This window comes from Ambystoma mexicanum, chromosome 1q (assembly GCF_040938575.1).
Source record: "Ambystoma mexicanum isolate Mex_15411 chromosome 1q, UKY_AmexF1_1, whole genome shotgun sequence".
Lineage (NCBI taxonomy): Eukaryota > Metazoa > Chordata > Amphibia > Caudata > Ambystomatidae > Ambystoma > Ambystoma mexicanum.
The window spans coordinates 807,103,494-807,117,862 of NC_090922.1; the positions used below are offsets into that span (position 1 = coordinate 807,103,494).

A 14,369-nucleotide genomic window follows, 5' to 3' on the forward strand; every position below is an offset into this window, starting at 1 on the left:
TTTCCTCACATTCTTTCAAAACACCTTACACCTTTTGTTCGCCAACCTGCTCCTATTAACTTCCTCCACCTCCTTCTCACATGCCACACACTTTGAGCTAACTGGCTTTTATGGACTGGAGCCTGTCTACTGTGGGCTGGTGCTTAGAGTATGGAGTACACCTGTGTAGTGTGGGTGGTGCTATCTTGAAATTAGGCAATGCCTGGTGGGATGGGTTCATTGGGACCCCTTACTCCATGCTTTACTGTTTTCCTGACCCCTATAGGGTCCTGTCCAGAACACCCTTCCAATTATATTTTCATTGGCTCTCTTTGGTATGAATTTTTGAGAAGGGCCAAATGTCCTCAGGAGTCATTGTTCTATTTCTTTGACTATCGTGTTTGAGAACCTACATTTGTTTTTACAATACCCTAGACTAAGAAGACACAATGCAAGTTCTCAGAAGGGCATGTTGGAGTGTGCTGAGTGGGGGATACGATTAAGGTTGGTGTCAACTAGATTTACAGGGAATAGCATGTAAGTCAAGTTTAGGTAGTACACTATCTGAGAACTAATGCGTGTTTGCATTGTATTATGACTTTTCCAGAGAAATTGTCACAAAGTGCTCACATGTTCCAGTGATTGGCTTCGCTTCAGTCTGGTCCCTGCTTGAATGTCCAATAGGTGTGTGTGGTCTTTGGGTTGCAGGTTTCGCGAGTGCCTAAATCCTTGTCAATTGAGTAGGTGCTCAGAGTGTCTAGCCAACCAGTCATTGGGGTTGTGAAAAGCATGAAGGACTCTTCTAGGAGGTTACGGTGGTGGTGGCGGTACCTCTTTGGCTATGGGTTTGTTGTCACAGGTTTCAGTGTTAGGTACAGGTGGTGCCCAATTTGATGCGAAGGTCCATGCTATGGGTTTTTGGTCTTTGGGGCAGCTGCTCTGACGCCACCTTGGATATGCTTCCTAACTCCCAGAGAGATTTCAGTCTCCCGACCTCCCACCACTGGCTTTAGATTCTGCCCTCGGGAAACCCTGTCTGCCAAAACCTCCCTGAGTTATATCTAGAAGGGGTACTTGTTCTCAATTTCATCCTATCTTTTCAGGAGTATTGGTTGTATCTCTCCACTAGTTCCCATCTTTGTCACTGGTGTTAATAGCCTTCACCACCTTCTCCCTCCTTGTCTGCTGTTTCTCTGATGTTCCCATCTTTGTCACTGGTGTTAATAGCCTTCACCACCTTCTGCCTCCTGGTCTGCTGTTTCGCTGATGTTTCTCTGATCTACCCCCATCTCCACAACAAGGCTCATCCTTCTGATAACTCCTCCTTCCTTCATACTCTCCCAACAGCCTGCAACACTGTCTCTGCCTGCTCACCACTCTCTGCTCTCTCTACCAGAATCCTTCAAAACCCATATGTGAGCAGGGTCTCTCCTTTCCTTGGGTGGACTGTAATGTTATCTAGTGCACTTCCATGTGAAGGGCCGTACTGTTATGTGATTGGGCCATGTGTTGGTGATCAGGTCACTTGGATGGAGGCTGGCCTGAGGTTATATGGAGGGGTGTGGAGCCATCTTGGATTTCACAACGGCTATAGACTGGTGTGAAGTCTCCCTCCCTTTTCCTGTGAGCCCTATTGCTATTGTTATCCTGGGTCTCTCTGTATTCCTATTATGTGACACTGGAGTTGATAAAGGTCTTGGTAGGCATGCAAAGCAATACGTTATATTGAAACATCTTCCATTACAGAGAACTTGCCAGTGTGCAATCACTGCAACGCTGGGAGAATAACATTTGTTACCTTTCCTGTGCGTGCTGCGCCAAGTTCTTTCTCTGTCTCTGTGTGAAGTGGGAAGGCATCAAAAAGCAAGACACAGAAAACAGATTCAAAGTTCAAAACAAAAGGATTTATTAACTGAAATGTCAGGAAAGGTTGAAGGCCTAACTTGCCCTATGCTAAGGTGGGATTTCCCTACCTGAACAAAACTAAGGAAAGCCTGAGCCCGAAGGTTCAACTTAAAAGTCTGTCTTTGTCCAAAACCAATCATTCCCTCCCAACTAAAGCTGCACAATGTGTAGGGATGTCAACACCAAAAGTAATGTTGATAAAACAACAGTTCTGAGCTTCTTCCAGTTCGTAGCCTCCCTTTTCAGCTTCCCTTCTCCAAGTTCAAGAAAGTTCCACAAAAGTCTCTGGATTCCTGTTCTTAATTTCAAAACAGTTCAACAAATCCTTGGGGTTCTCTTCCCTAAATTCAAGGCAACACAGTTCCACAGATACTCGAGGTTCCTTTCCCCATGTTTAAGACAACATAGTTTCACAGAAATGGGGCTTGAGGATTCCGTTCTCAAGACAACCTCAAAAATCATCATATCTCAGGATTCCCTTCCCCAAGACCTGAACGTGCCAACCTCTGTTTGGCCTCTGTCTCTCAGTGTACAAAATAAGGTTATCTTTGCTTCTGGATAAACTTAATAACTCTTTCAACTTCTTCTTTCCTGGTTTGCTTAAACAAGGTCTTTGGCTTCCACAGTTGAGGGTTCGCTGGTGTAGGCGCAGTTACCCATCACAGGCCGCGCAACCAGGTACTTTAGGTCTTTGTACCCACACAAGTTCTTCTGCTTTTGTTACTGTGTGGATGCTACCACTCACTTGACCTCTCCTTGTCAGCCTCTTGCTTTTGCCACACTGTTACACAACTTGGACCAATCCTTGGATTTGCCACACTATATGTTCAATTACAAGGGTTCACTCTTGCAATCTTCCATTCTTACTTTCTTGCCACTTACTTGGCTTTCACAAAACAATGGTTTTAGTCCATATCCATTTCTCATTCGTTAAAACTTTGCTCATACAGATTGCATTCAGTGCGGTATTCAATACTTGTTCTGTTTGATTTTCCGTTTCTATTTCACCCAACCCGCAGCCTTGGGTTCATTTAATCAATTTCATACGGTTTCACCAGTTCAGCGCTTGCCTTTCATTCCCCACAGTCCCCAGGAGCGCCCCGGTCCAAGTGACTTGCCTTCTTCACTCACCTGTCTTGTACGTTCCTTCCGAGTCGGTGCACTGCCTGTATTCAACCTTGGTAGCTGAGTTCCTTTTGCTCGCGAGCTCTGCTTCTGCAGACACTGGCAGCTTCCTTTCCTCCACTTCTATGCACGCAGCTCCAGATGCACTGCTTCGACCACAGATGCTCCCAAACTTGCGGTTACTTCACGGCCCGCCCGCTCCATGGCACCACAAGTCCTTTGGGTCCTCTGCCGGGGTCCTGGCTGCGCTGGACCCACCACTGTTGCCTCCTTCCAAACTGGGCCCCCTGCTGGACTCTCCCACACAGTCCTCCTGCCTGTTGGTCTCTGTGTTGCTGGTTGCCTCCCTTTTTATACACCTGCAGCCACTTGACAGGTTGCAGGTGTGAGTCTTCAATTAGAATTGCCTGACTGCAATAAGAATGACATGCCCGACCTTCACAATACTCTGCAGCCATCTTCTTCATCCCAGTACCAGAATGGTGAAATAGGTTACTAGTATTCACTACTCCTAGTCGCCTCATCCTCGTCCCAGTACTGTAGTAGGTTGAATGATGACAATTGAGGGAAACTGTGTACAATAGCCCATAAAGGCCGTGGGAGAGTTAGGTTGGCTTTTCCAGGGAAAAGAGGGATACCATGTCTCGCCTGGGAGTACCCTACTCCTAATCCACAAGGACTATCCACCCAGGTGATCCTCCCTTCGCTTCTCCACCCCCAGGGTCAGGATCCAAAAGCGATGGCCTTTCCCTGGCCACCTTAGAAGAGGATCGAGGGCGAGTAGGAGTAAGGATCCCCTCAGGTTTCTCACAGAAGTTGTTAAAAAAAGTGCCTGCAGGCTGCACATGTGAGAGAAAGTAATATCATTCCTCTGGTATCAATGCCAGATAAATGTATGTATATCCTTGCTTGCTGGAGACTTGGAAATGTAGCAATATTGGTCCTTTATGGCAGGCGGTCAAGACTAAGGGCCTCATTACGAGGCTGGTGCACCCGTAATGAAGGGTGCCGGTACGGGACCGGCACCCTTCATTACGGGACACCCTATTACGAGGTTCCCTTGCGGGACCCGCTAAGGACGCCCGGTAAACCAGGCGTCCTTAGCGGGTCTCGCGAGGGGACCCGGGAGCTAAAAACGGGCCCGTTATTAACGGGCCAGTTATTAGCTCCCTCCCCATTCCCATTGAGCCCTATGGGGGCTCAAATGGGGATGGGTTTTTTCAATGAGGAATTACCGGGTCCTCCAAGGTTGGAATGGCCTGGTAATTCCTCATTGAAGGAACCCGGTACTGGAACCCGGTATGGAGGCAGCCATGCCCTTATTAAGGGCATGGCTGCCTCCATACTCGTAATGAGGCCCTAAGTCTCAGGAGGGGTGAAGGTGACTGAAGGACCTCAATGAGCACACAGAGCAAGGACACTTACAAATTACTCCAGACAGGTGTTATATCAAAAATATAGACACATTTATTACAAGACCTTTGTAACATAGACCATAGCAAATGAATCACAGTAACACTAAGTAAACCAACACAACACTATCAATACAATGTATATACAAGACCATTGGGGTCTAAGGGTTAAATGCACGAAATATGTCAACAACCTAGAGGGGAAGGAAACAGGCAGTGCAGATAGTCTTTAGGCCCAGTTCGACATCAACCATACACCTAACTAAGAGGCAGTCCAACCTTAAGAAGAGAGGAGCCTTGTGCGCAATAGTACATGCAATGCCAGCGCACGCGGTTGTTCAAATGGGCAGAATAGCGTCTCTTCAGGGGTCTCTAGCAGCTCGGGAATGTGGATGAGGCGATGCAGAACAAGTTCCCACTGTTCAAGAAGGACCTCTACTTGAAGGCAGTTCGAGAGTTTGGGGTGGAGTCGCTATTTTGCAATAGCAGTGGAAAGGAGAGGGGCCCCCAGGGGCCACTTGTGCGTAAAAAATGGGCCTTCGCTCTGGGGGCCACCGCTTGGGGTATAGAGTACTCACTGGTCCCCGATGCAAGCAAACCCAAACTTTGCCAATTCAGTCCACTTCGCTTGCTGGTTCGAAGGCGGCAAAAAGGACGTCTCGGCACGTTTCAGTTCCTGAGATAGAGTGATGATTCCCAAACGGGACAGTGGCGATTTCTCTGCTCCGGGTGGATGAATCGACCCAGTTTCACTGCAGCAGTCTTCAGGGGAAAAGGGTCACAAATGCAGTGGACTTGCGAAGGACGTTGCCGTGGCAGGGCAACACGGTAACCGCATTTACTCCGGTCCTGGCGCCCTCGTCTCACTTCAGACCTAGGAATGCCAAGTGTACGAAATTCGGTGTGAGGGTGCCGGGGACACAGAGCTAGCAGTATACCACGTTTTGAGGGCCTCCTCGAAATGGCGGCGGTGACAGAGCAAAGCAACTGGGTAAGCTGGTCAGTCCACTGGTTGGCCCAGGGACACTTCTGAGAAAGTTTACTTGCAGGGTTTGATGAAGGTGCCGAGAATAGTTGGTCCCACTATTCCAATGAGTCGAAGCCTCTTGGCAGACCCTCTAGGACAGGCTTGTCCAACCTTTTTGAATGTGGGGGCCAAAGCATTAACTTTTTGTCACCCAGTGGGCCAGCGAGCCAAAAGTCAACAACCTCACCCAAAGCAGTATGTTAAAAAGCGATAGTGTGTGACCTTTGATACAATAGCATCACAGGCAGTGGTAGCCATGCAGTCCCAAAGATAGCTTTTGGTGTCAGGGGTAGTGATCAAAGGTTAGTTGCTTGTGATTTCTTTCAGTGTGTATGTGTTAATATTTTTCTGAAATGGTGGAGGCTGCCAAGCATAGCGAGGGAGCTATAAGGACCTAGGGAGGGTTTGGGGGTTCCCCTCCCCCCAAGAATTGTTTTTCAAATATGGGATTGAAATGGTGCATTTTACAGCAGAAAAAGTGACAAAAAAGCCATAAGTTTACAATCAGTTCTAAAGTGTATGTATTAATATTTTTCTGAAATAGTGGGGGCGACCAAGCGTAGCGAGGGAGCTATACAAATCTAGGGAGGCTTTGGGGGGGGTGCCCCCCCCAAGAATTTCTTTTCAAATATGGGGTTGAAATGGTGCATTTTACAGCAGAAAAAGTTACCAAAAAGCCATAAGTTTACAATCCGTTCTAAAGGGGAACATGAAAAATCCATGTCACCAACAACATTCAAGAACATTTTACAACACAACACATGTTAATGATCAATGTGTCCATAGTGTAAGACAGCACTGTCACTGATGTAATACAGTGTCATTCTGGTTGTGCCCAAAATATGCCTCTGTAGCAACATGTCTATGCTGGCTTTTCCCAGTTTAGGCCAGCATTGTCCTGTAAAAAGCATGATTGATGCTGTTAATGTTAATGTTAAAGGACATTTGTACCGTGCACTATCACCACCGGAGTGGTCCCCTGGCGCTCTGGCGGCTCTGAAAGAGGGAGGGAGGGTGGGTGAGTTAGTGGGTGGAGGTTGGAAAAGTGCAAGGGAGCAGTGATGTACTGTTGGCATCCTCAGCCCGGTAGGTCCGTCGGCTGGGCCTGGGGTGTATGCGGCCGGTAGTGGTCGTGTACTGATGTGCGGGTCTATGTGCATTTATTGTTTTGTTGTTGCAGTGTGGTGAAGTTTGTGCGGTTTGTTGTGCTGGAGGTTTGTGGTTGTGTTTGGTTTGGAGTTTGAGTGGTGTATGCGGAGGAGGAAATTGTTAGTGGTCTCGGTTAGTTGGCATCTATATCCTGGGTTGACCAGTTGTGCTCGCGTAATCTCGCTCGATGGGGTGCTTGGGCATCATGTGCCTCTGGAGGTTCGTGCTCGTTTTGTATACGAGGCCCCTTGAGCATCTCACTGCCTCTTCCGTCAACAGCGTTGCATGCTCCCCACCCACATGGCCAGTGCACCTGCCAGTGTCCATATCTTAGTTAGTGCGGTGATTGGTGGTATCTCGCTAGTTCCACAACCCAGTGGTACCTAGTTGTAGCTATACGGCGGTTGGGGATAGTAAGAATTGGCTGGGGTTGTTGCCTCCGTCTCCTTGGGTCTCACACATGCCTGAACATGTGCAGTGTGCCCAAAACATATGCCAGATTATCTCTGTAATATACATTCATTACTTCTGTGTTAATGATTGATGCAGCCTGTGCAGTGTCGTGCCCAATATATAAATCAGTTTATCTTTGTAATACACATTCATTACTTCTGTGGTAAAGAAAGAAGCATAATCCAATTCAACAGATAAAATGTGGAAACAAGATCACCCAAAGGTGAACCTAAATGAGATACTTCACTATGCAAATAATAGTTTTGACTAGTAAATATTCATTAAAATGCACAATTTGCATCCCATTTTACAAAAAAAAACAAATTCCCCCTTGGGTACTATTCAAACCGGGTGATTTCTGTTCACCATAAGCAATGTTTTATTTTGAACCACACCCAGCACAGCTCCTGCAGCTCCCCACTGAAAGCAGTTGGGTGGCTGCATGTGTCTGATGTTAATATAGGGGTATTTATTTATTTATGCAATGTTTGTCGGATACCTGTATATTTATTTATTTATGTAATGTCTTTGGGATACAGGTATCCAACAAACATTGCATAAGTAAATAAATAAGCCAGGTCCATGTATCCGCCAAACATTGCATAAATAAATATTAACCGGGTCGTGGACCCTCACTGCATAACCTTTCCAGGAGAAGGGCACATTGGAGTGTAAAACCTGACACAGGAAAAGCAGAGGGTGCAGGATTTTCGAGAACGAGTAGGAGTGATAGTTGAAGAAAGGAGAAGCTGGTAGAGGAGATGAGGATAGAGGCTGTGACGTGGAGCAGATAGGAAGAGAAAAGGAGGAGAAATGGGGGCAAAATGTGAGGTGAAAAGAGCAGTTGAGGAACAGAAGAAGGAGGAGGTCAAAGAAGGGGAGGAACAGGAGGCTGCAGCAAAATAGATTCTACCACAAGACCAGGGACTATGTGTGCAACCAACATAGCAGGCCTAGTGCACACTTTACCTTTTCTTTCTTTCACCAATAAATGTGGCCTGTGGGCACCCAAGCTGCTCAGAGCTGGCCCTCTTGACTGCAGCAAAATACATTCTGCCACAAGACCAGGGGCGCTGTGTGCAACCAACCTACTCACACACATGACTTTTTCTTTCTTTCACCAATACATCAGGCTATGGACCCCTGAGCTGCTCAGGGCTAGCCTCTTGACTGCAGCAAAATGAACTCTGCTACAAGACCAGGGGCTCTGTGTGCAAACAATCTGACGCGCACACTTAGCTTTTTCTTTCTTTCATCAATAAATCAGGGGAAAGTTGCAAGCAATAGGGCAAGGGTTGGGCCCGTTCTGGAAGCCCGCTAAGCGAGGTTGAAAAGGCAGGCACTGACCCAGCCCTCCCAGAAGCCATGACCTGGTTAATTTATTTATTTATGCAATGTTTGTCGGATACATGTATCCGACAAACATTGCATAAATAAATAAATCTGCTGGGTCCACGTATCCGACAAACCTTTCATAAATAAATAAATTAACCGGATAGTGGCGGAGGACTGTAACTGCCTCTGGTGACCCCTTGTCACCAGAGGCAATTACAGTCCTCCACCACGACCCGGTTTATTTATTTATGCAATGGTTGTTGGATACAGGTACCCAACAAACATTGCATAAATAAATAAATCTGCCTCGTGGGCCACAAAAAATGGCTTGGAGGGCCATATTGTGGCCCGCAGGCCGTATGTTGGACAACCCTGTTCTAGGACGACCAGAAGCAGAGGGGTCCCACGGGACGACAGCAAGCTCAGGGTGCCAAACCTTCCAGCGGGTCACCAGCAGTTCCTCGACTCGGCTTTGTGTTGCAGGATACTTGGATCCTATCCTTTGTTCAGTGAGAACTCAGGAGATCGACATGGTAGTGGGGCTTTCAGCCTCCTCTTATGCAAAGTTCCCTTCGCGCCAAAACGGAGAGGACCCAATGGGAGATCTTCTCACAAACACACACTCCATATGTGGACCAATAACAGACCACGGTGGTCCGAGTCATTCATGGCACTCCAGACTCTCTTGCACCCAGGATGTGTATTGGAACCAGATGTTCCAGCCCACATCCTGGAGGCACACACACAAGGCATGCAGAAGCCCACGAAAGCATTGGGATTCGCGGGAAAGTGCATGACCAAATAAGGACTGACCCAGGTCGACTCGACCTGGGGAAGGTGAAGGGGCAAGATGGCCAAAGGACAGGACAAAGAACCTTGTGGCATGGCCATTTTGGTGCCAGGCCACCTATTCGTGCCAAACGCGGTTAACGCAGTTAACATGGCAGGAAAGGGTTAAAAAGAATGCAAAAAGATAGCTGCCACCAGTCCTGTCCATGACACATCTGCACAGTTCCCAAAAAGTCCAGCAAGTCTATCTAGGGCCTTTGAAATTGACTATAGACCCAAGTGTGCTGTATGGTAAGATACATTGCACACTTGTTACATGTTGCACAAGAGTTGAAACATAAGGAAAGGACTAAGGAAAACAAAGTCTCCCAGTACTGACTGTCTTATGGGAATGTCAGTTTCCCCATAGAAAGTGAGTGAAAGCCCAGAGGAGTTCAGCTGAAGTCTGTGCTTCTCTGGCAAAGTCCGTCAATGGTGTCTAAACAGCAGCAAAAAGTTTGGGGGTTGACACATGGAGGGAAAATTACATACAATTATGAAATCTTTCCTAACACTTATTTCGAGGGGATTGTGTCCTCCGATGTATTCCACATCTATGACAGGTAATGACCAAAGCTGTGCTGCTTCAGAAAATTTTCAGCAGAGGGCGTCCTGTGTCGATGACGACGATCCGTTGTCCCTCGAGGGCCTTCATCAAGGTTTGAGGTCACCGGATGTTATATATAGGACCCACGGTGCCCGTAGCCTCAGTTCCATTTTTTCCACAAAGGTGTTTGCTTCGTAAACTCGGCGCGCTCTATTCTTCTCTTCGAAAGCGATGTCTTCGTCTTCTTTTACTACCCGGAAGTCAGGCTTTAAAAAATGTCGGGACTGCGGTTCGAAGACGTCCATCACGGACCTGCACGACATCGGCCTCTGGTGCCTCGGCGAAAGCCACGCCACGGACGACTGTGAGGATTGCCAGTCTCTGACGTCTAAGGCCTTGCGGGAACGTAAGAAGAAATTGAAGGTTGGTAGGGTGTCTAAGCCCCATAAATCGAAGTCCGCTGGGCTTTTGACCGATGACTCGAGGGGCGACTCTCCGCGTCAGCGAAAATCCAGGGGGTCTCGGTCTAGGAGTGGTTCCCACCATTGCTCTGCCTCGTCGAGGCATTCTAGGAAGTGCCATCACCTGTCGCCTTCTGCGTCATCGTCGGAGGAGGACTCCGCCAGACGGTTGACTTTTCCCACCAAGTCTTTGTTGCCGGCCGAATGGGATTCATTCCGCCAGCATATGCTAGCGATTTTTCAGTCGCAAGGCACAGTTCCATCCGCGCCTTCGAAAGAAGCCGACAAGGAATGAGCTTGGTCCACCACTAGCACGCCTTTGGGCTCGGGCGGTCTGCGTGATCATCGGGAGCTGTCGTAGTCCTGCTCATACAAGGGAGATCGCCATAGCCGTGCTAGATCCAGGTGCCGGTCCTCGACGCCATCGACACTGTCGGAACCTGTGAAGCCTTTCAAGAAGGTGTCGATGCCATCAGCGCTGTGTCCGTCGAGGGGCTCTCTCGAGGCTCCGCCCTTGAAGAAGTCGTCAACGCCATCGGCACCGTGTCCATCGAGGGGCTCTCTCGGGGCTCCGCCCTCGAAGAAGCTGTGGACGCTGTTGGTGCCTCCGTCGATGCTGATTCTCGGCGCCCTCGACGCCGTTTGTGGAGGAGTTGCCACTGAGGGCTGTGGAACCTCCAAGGAAGGCTCTCAGTAAGTCTGTGAGGTCTGGTTTTGAGCCCTATTCTGTTCCCCGCTCCTAGATTGGAGTTTTTCCAACCTTTACAGGATATTTCAGAGGTTGAGGAACTGTCTGATGAGGAGATGGGCTTGCCTGTGCCTTCTGATGTCCCTGATGACCTTTTGTCTGGGCATAGTCAGATGGAGGACTCAGTCAGTCATTGCATGACGCTAGTGGCCTTGGCACCTCTCCTGAGGTGGAGTTTGGCTGACCTGAGCCTGGGGCGCATGCGGATTCCTCCTATCGGCGTCTCATGTCAAGGGTGACAGAATACTTAGGGTGCCCACTGATCCGGTGTTGCCGTTTAACATGGCTTTGCAAAGGAGGGTGGCGGCGGCTTGGACTGTTCCGGAGAGTCTACCGGCAGGTAATAAGTCGCTTCTGAAAAAATACCGCCCATCCAGTAGTGACCCCTGCTACTTATCGACGCACACTACTCCGGAGAGTTTGGTGGTGCAGGCGGCTAGGGCCTCCTCGAAGCAGGCTTCGTACCCTACCATCCCTCTTAATAGGGACGATAAGCGCTTTGATGGTTGGGCCAAGAAGGCATTTCCGGCTGGGGCTATTGCGTTGAAGTCGGCCAACTCCACTTGTGCCTTAGCGAGATTTACACACACTCAGTGGAACTGTGCATCTTTGGCGGCTGAGCATATTCCCGAAGGGGAAGAACGGGATGGTTTTCTAGCCCTCGTGCAAGACGGCAAGGATGCCATGTGCGAATCTGTTCAGTCGGGTTTGGACACGGCAGACTGTGTCAGCCGGTCCATGGCTGCGAGCACCGGGATGCGCAGGTGTGCGTGGTTGCAGAAGTCGGGGTTTGCTCCTGATGTGCAATCCCGGCTTCTGAACATGCCCTTTGATGGGGTTCATCTGTTTGGCAGCAAGGCTGACGAGAACCTTGAGCGGTAGCAGACCTCCAAAGCTGCAGCAAAGTCTTTGAGCGCTGCAGTATGTCAACCTCCGCCTTTTCATCCTAGGGGACAGCAATTGAGGGGAGCTTCCTTTCGGTACTACTCTTCCTTTGGTAGATCGAGAGGAGCTGCCAGTCAAAGGGGCCACCATAGGAGTACCAGGGGTGGAAAGCAAGGTACTCAGGGTGCCAAAGCCGCTCGGGCAGTTGCCTCTTTGCCCTCAGGCACTGCCGCAGCCATGTTCGGTCAGTCATGAGGCCATGTCCCACGGTTCGCTGGTTGGGGGCAGACTTGCGCAGCATCTTGAAGAATGGCGGCCCATCACTTCAGATGTGTGGGTTCTGGAGATCATAGCCCACGGCTACTGTCTTCCCTTCCGGCAGAGGCCTCACGACAATCCACAGGGGAAGCTCTCTCTGAAGCGTCCGGATCTGCTCCTTGCGCCGGAAATCCTATCCTTGCTGGAGAAAGGCGCCATAGAACTGGTGCCTGTAGCGGAGAGGAACAAGGGATGATATTCCCATTATTTTTTGATCCCGAAAAAAGACTGCGGATTAAGACCCATCATGGACTTTCGTTGGTAGTACAAGCTCCTCAGGAAGGACAAGTTCAAGATGGTAACTCTTTCTCAAGTGCTCCAGGCCCTTCAACTTCAGGATTGGTTGGTGTCTCTGGACCTCAAGGATGCTTACTTTCATGTGCCGATTCATCCCAAGCACAGGAAGTACCCTGAGGTTCGCGGTTGGCGACTTGCATTTCCAGTTTTGGGGCCTGCCGTTCGGATTGACCTCCGCCCCGAGGGTCTTCACCAAGCTGATGGTGGTGGTGGCAGCGTATCTCAGGAAAGGGGGGATTTACGTCTACCCCTACCTGGACGATTGGTTGATCAGGGCACGCTCTCCCGAGCAAGCCCTGGATCATCTGTCCGTCACCTGCCACTCCCTTCACAAGCTGGGCTTCTCCCTCAATTTAAAGTCACATTTGACACCCAACCAGCGGCTCCAATAGATCGGAGCAGTGCTCTACACATTCCTGGGGCAGTGTTTGCCTCCCCAGGTGAGGGCTCATCACATTCTGCAGATGGTGGACAAGTTTCAACGTGCCCAGAGTCTCCCGGCGTTCGAGTTCTTGAGGTTGCTCGGCCTCATGGTATCCTGCATTTTCCTGGTGCCAGAAGCCAGGCTGCGGATGAGATCTCTGCAGTGGGCTCTCAAGATGCAGTGGTCGCAGTTCTCTGGCAGGATGCTGGATCCCGTTCAGATTCCGACCTCGGACGCCCAGGATTTTTTATGGTGGGCCGTCGAAGGCAATCTGATGAAGGGAGCACCATTTTGGCAACCATGGCCAGAGGTGACGATCGTGACGGACGCATCCCTCTCAGGTTGGGGTGCTCATGCCAACGAGTTGACAGCCAGCGGACGTTGGTCTCTGTCGGAGTCCAGACACCACATCAATCTGTTAGAGCTGAGGGCCGTCAGGCTAGCCCTTAAGGCTATTCTGCCATCTGTGCGAGGGAAGAATGTCCTGATTATGACGTCCAATAAAGTGGCCATGCACTACCTCAATAAAAAAGGGGGGCAGGGTCACTCCCGTTGTGCAGGGAGGCAATGCAGCTCTGGCTCTGGGCCATCCAGCATGAAATTTCGATCTTGGCAGTTCATCTGGCTGGAGACGAAAACGTGGCGGCGGACGCTCTGAGCAAGCCGAGCACAGTCTCTCACGAGTGGGAGCTGGTTCAGGAAGTTCTTTTGGAGATCTTCGCCCTTTGGGGAACCCCACAAAAGGATCTCTTCACAAGCAGTGTCAACCGGAAGTGCGAGAGATTCTGCTCATGGGAATTTCCCCCAAGAGGATCCTTAGGGGACGCGTCCGTAGTGGAGTGGTCCTTCCCACTGCTGTACGCGTTTCCTCTAGTCCCCATCATTCCGCATGTGTTGACAGGAAGGATGACATGGCTGAACACATTTTTTTTAAACTTCTTTTTATTAGGTTTTTTGATTACAATAAGATCACTATACCAGAAAAAGAAATGTAAACTGCTTTTCCCCCTAACCCCTGCCCCCCTGCCAGGGCAGTCGTTCCTCTGTGGGCTCTTCACTCTATCCCCAATATGCAGAGTCTGTGGGGGCAATACAGTTCTCTGAAGTCATTGTTTAGGAAGTCCAGCACCCTCTCCCATTCCGTGGTGAACCTGGCTTGTCTTACCTGTATGGAGTACGTTATCCACTCCAGGGGCACAAAGTTCCACACTTTGGCTAACTACTCCTGTTCTAGCATTTGTTCTTTGGTTTTCCATTTTTGTGCTATGACCAGAAGGCCTACCATTGATAGACTCGCATCTGCTTTTCGTTTGTTTCGGCCATGATCTGTTGATATATCCGCCCATGCACAGTAAGCTTTCTTTAGGACCTCTGCACTCCTGTACCCCAAACAACGTTTGCATATGTTGATTGCTTCCCAGTAGTCTCTCAGCTTTGGGTATCCCCACCAGATGCGTAGCTAGTCTCCCTCCCCTC

The 14,369-nt window shown here is 49.4% G+C and overlaps 1 protein-coding gene across 1 annotated transcript in view; it reads left to right on the forward strand.

Annotated features, from left to right (window-relative positions):
• SHCBP1L (SHC binding and spindle associated 1 like) overlaps positions 1 to 14,369 on the forward strand; it is a 1,561,452-nt gene that overhangs the window by 665,046 nt on the left and 882,037 nt on the right. The window lies entirely within an intron of this gene.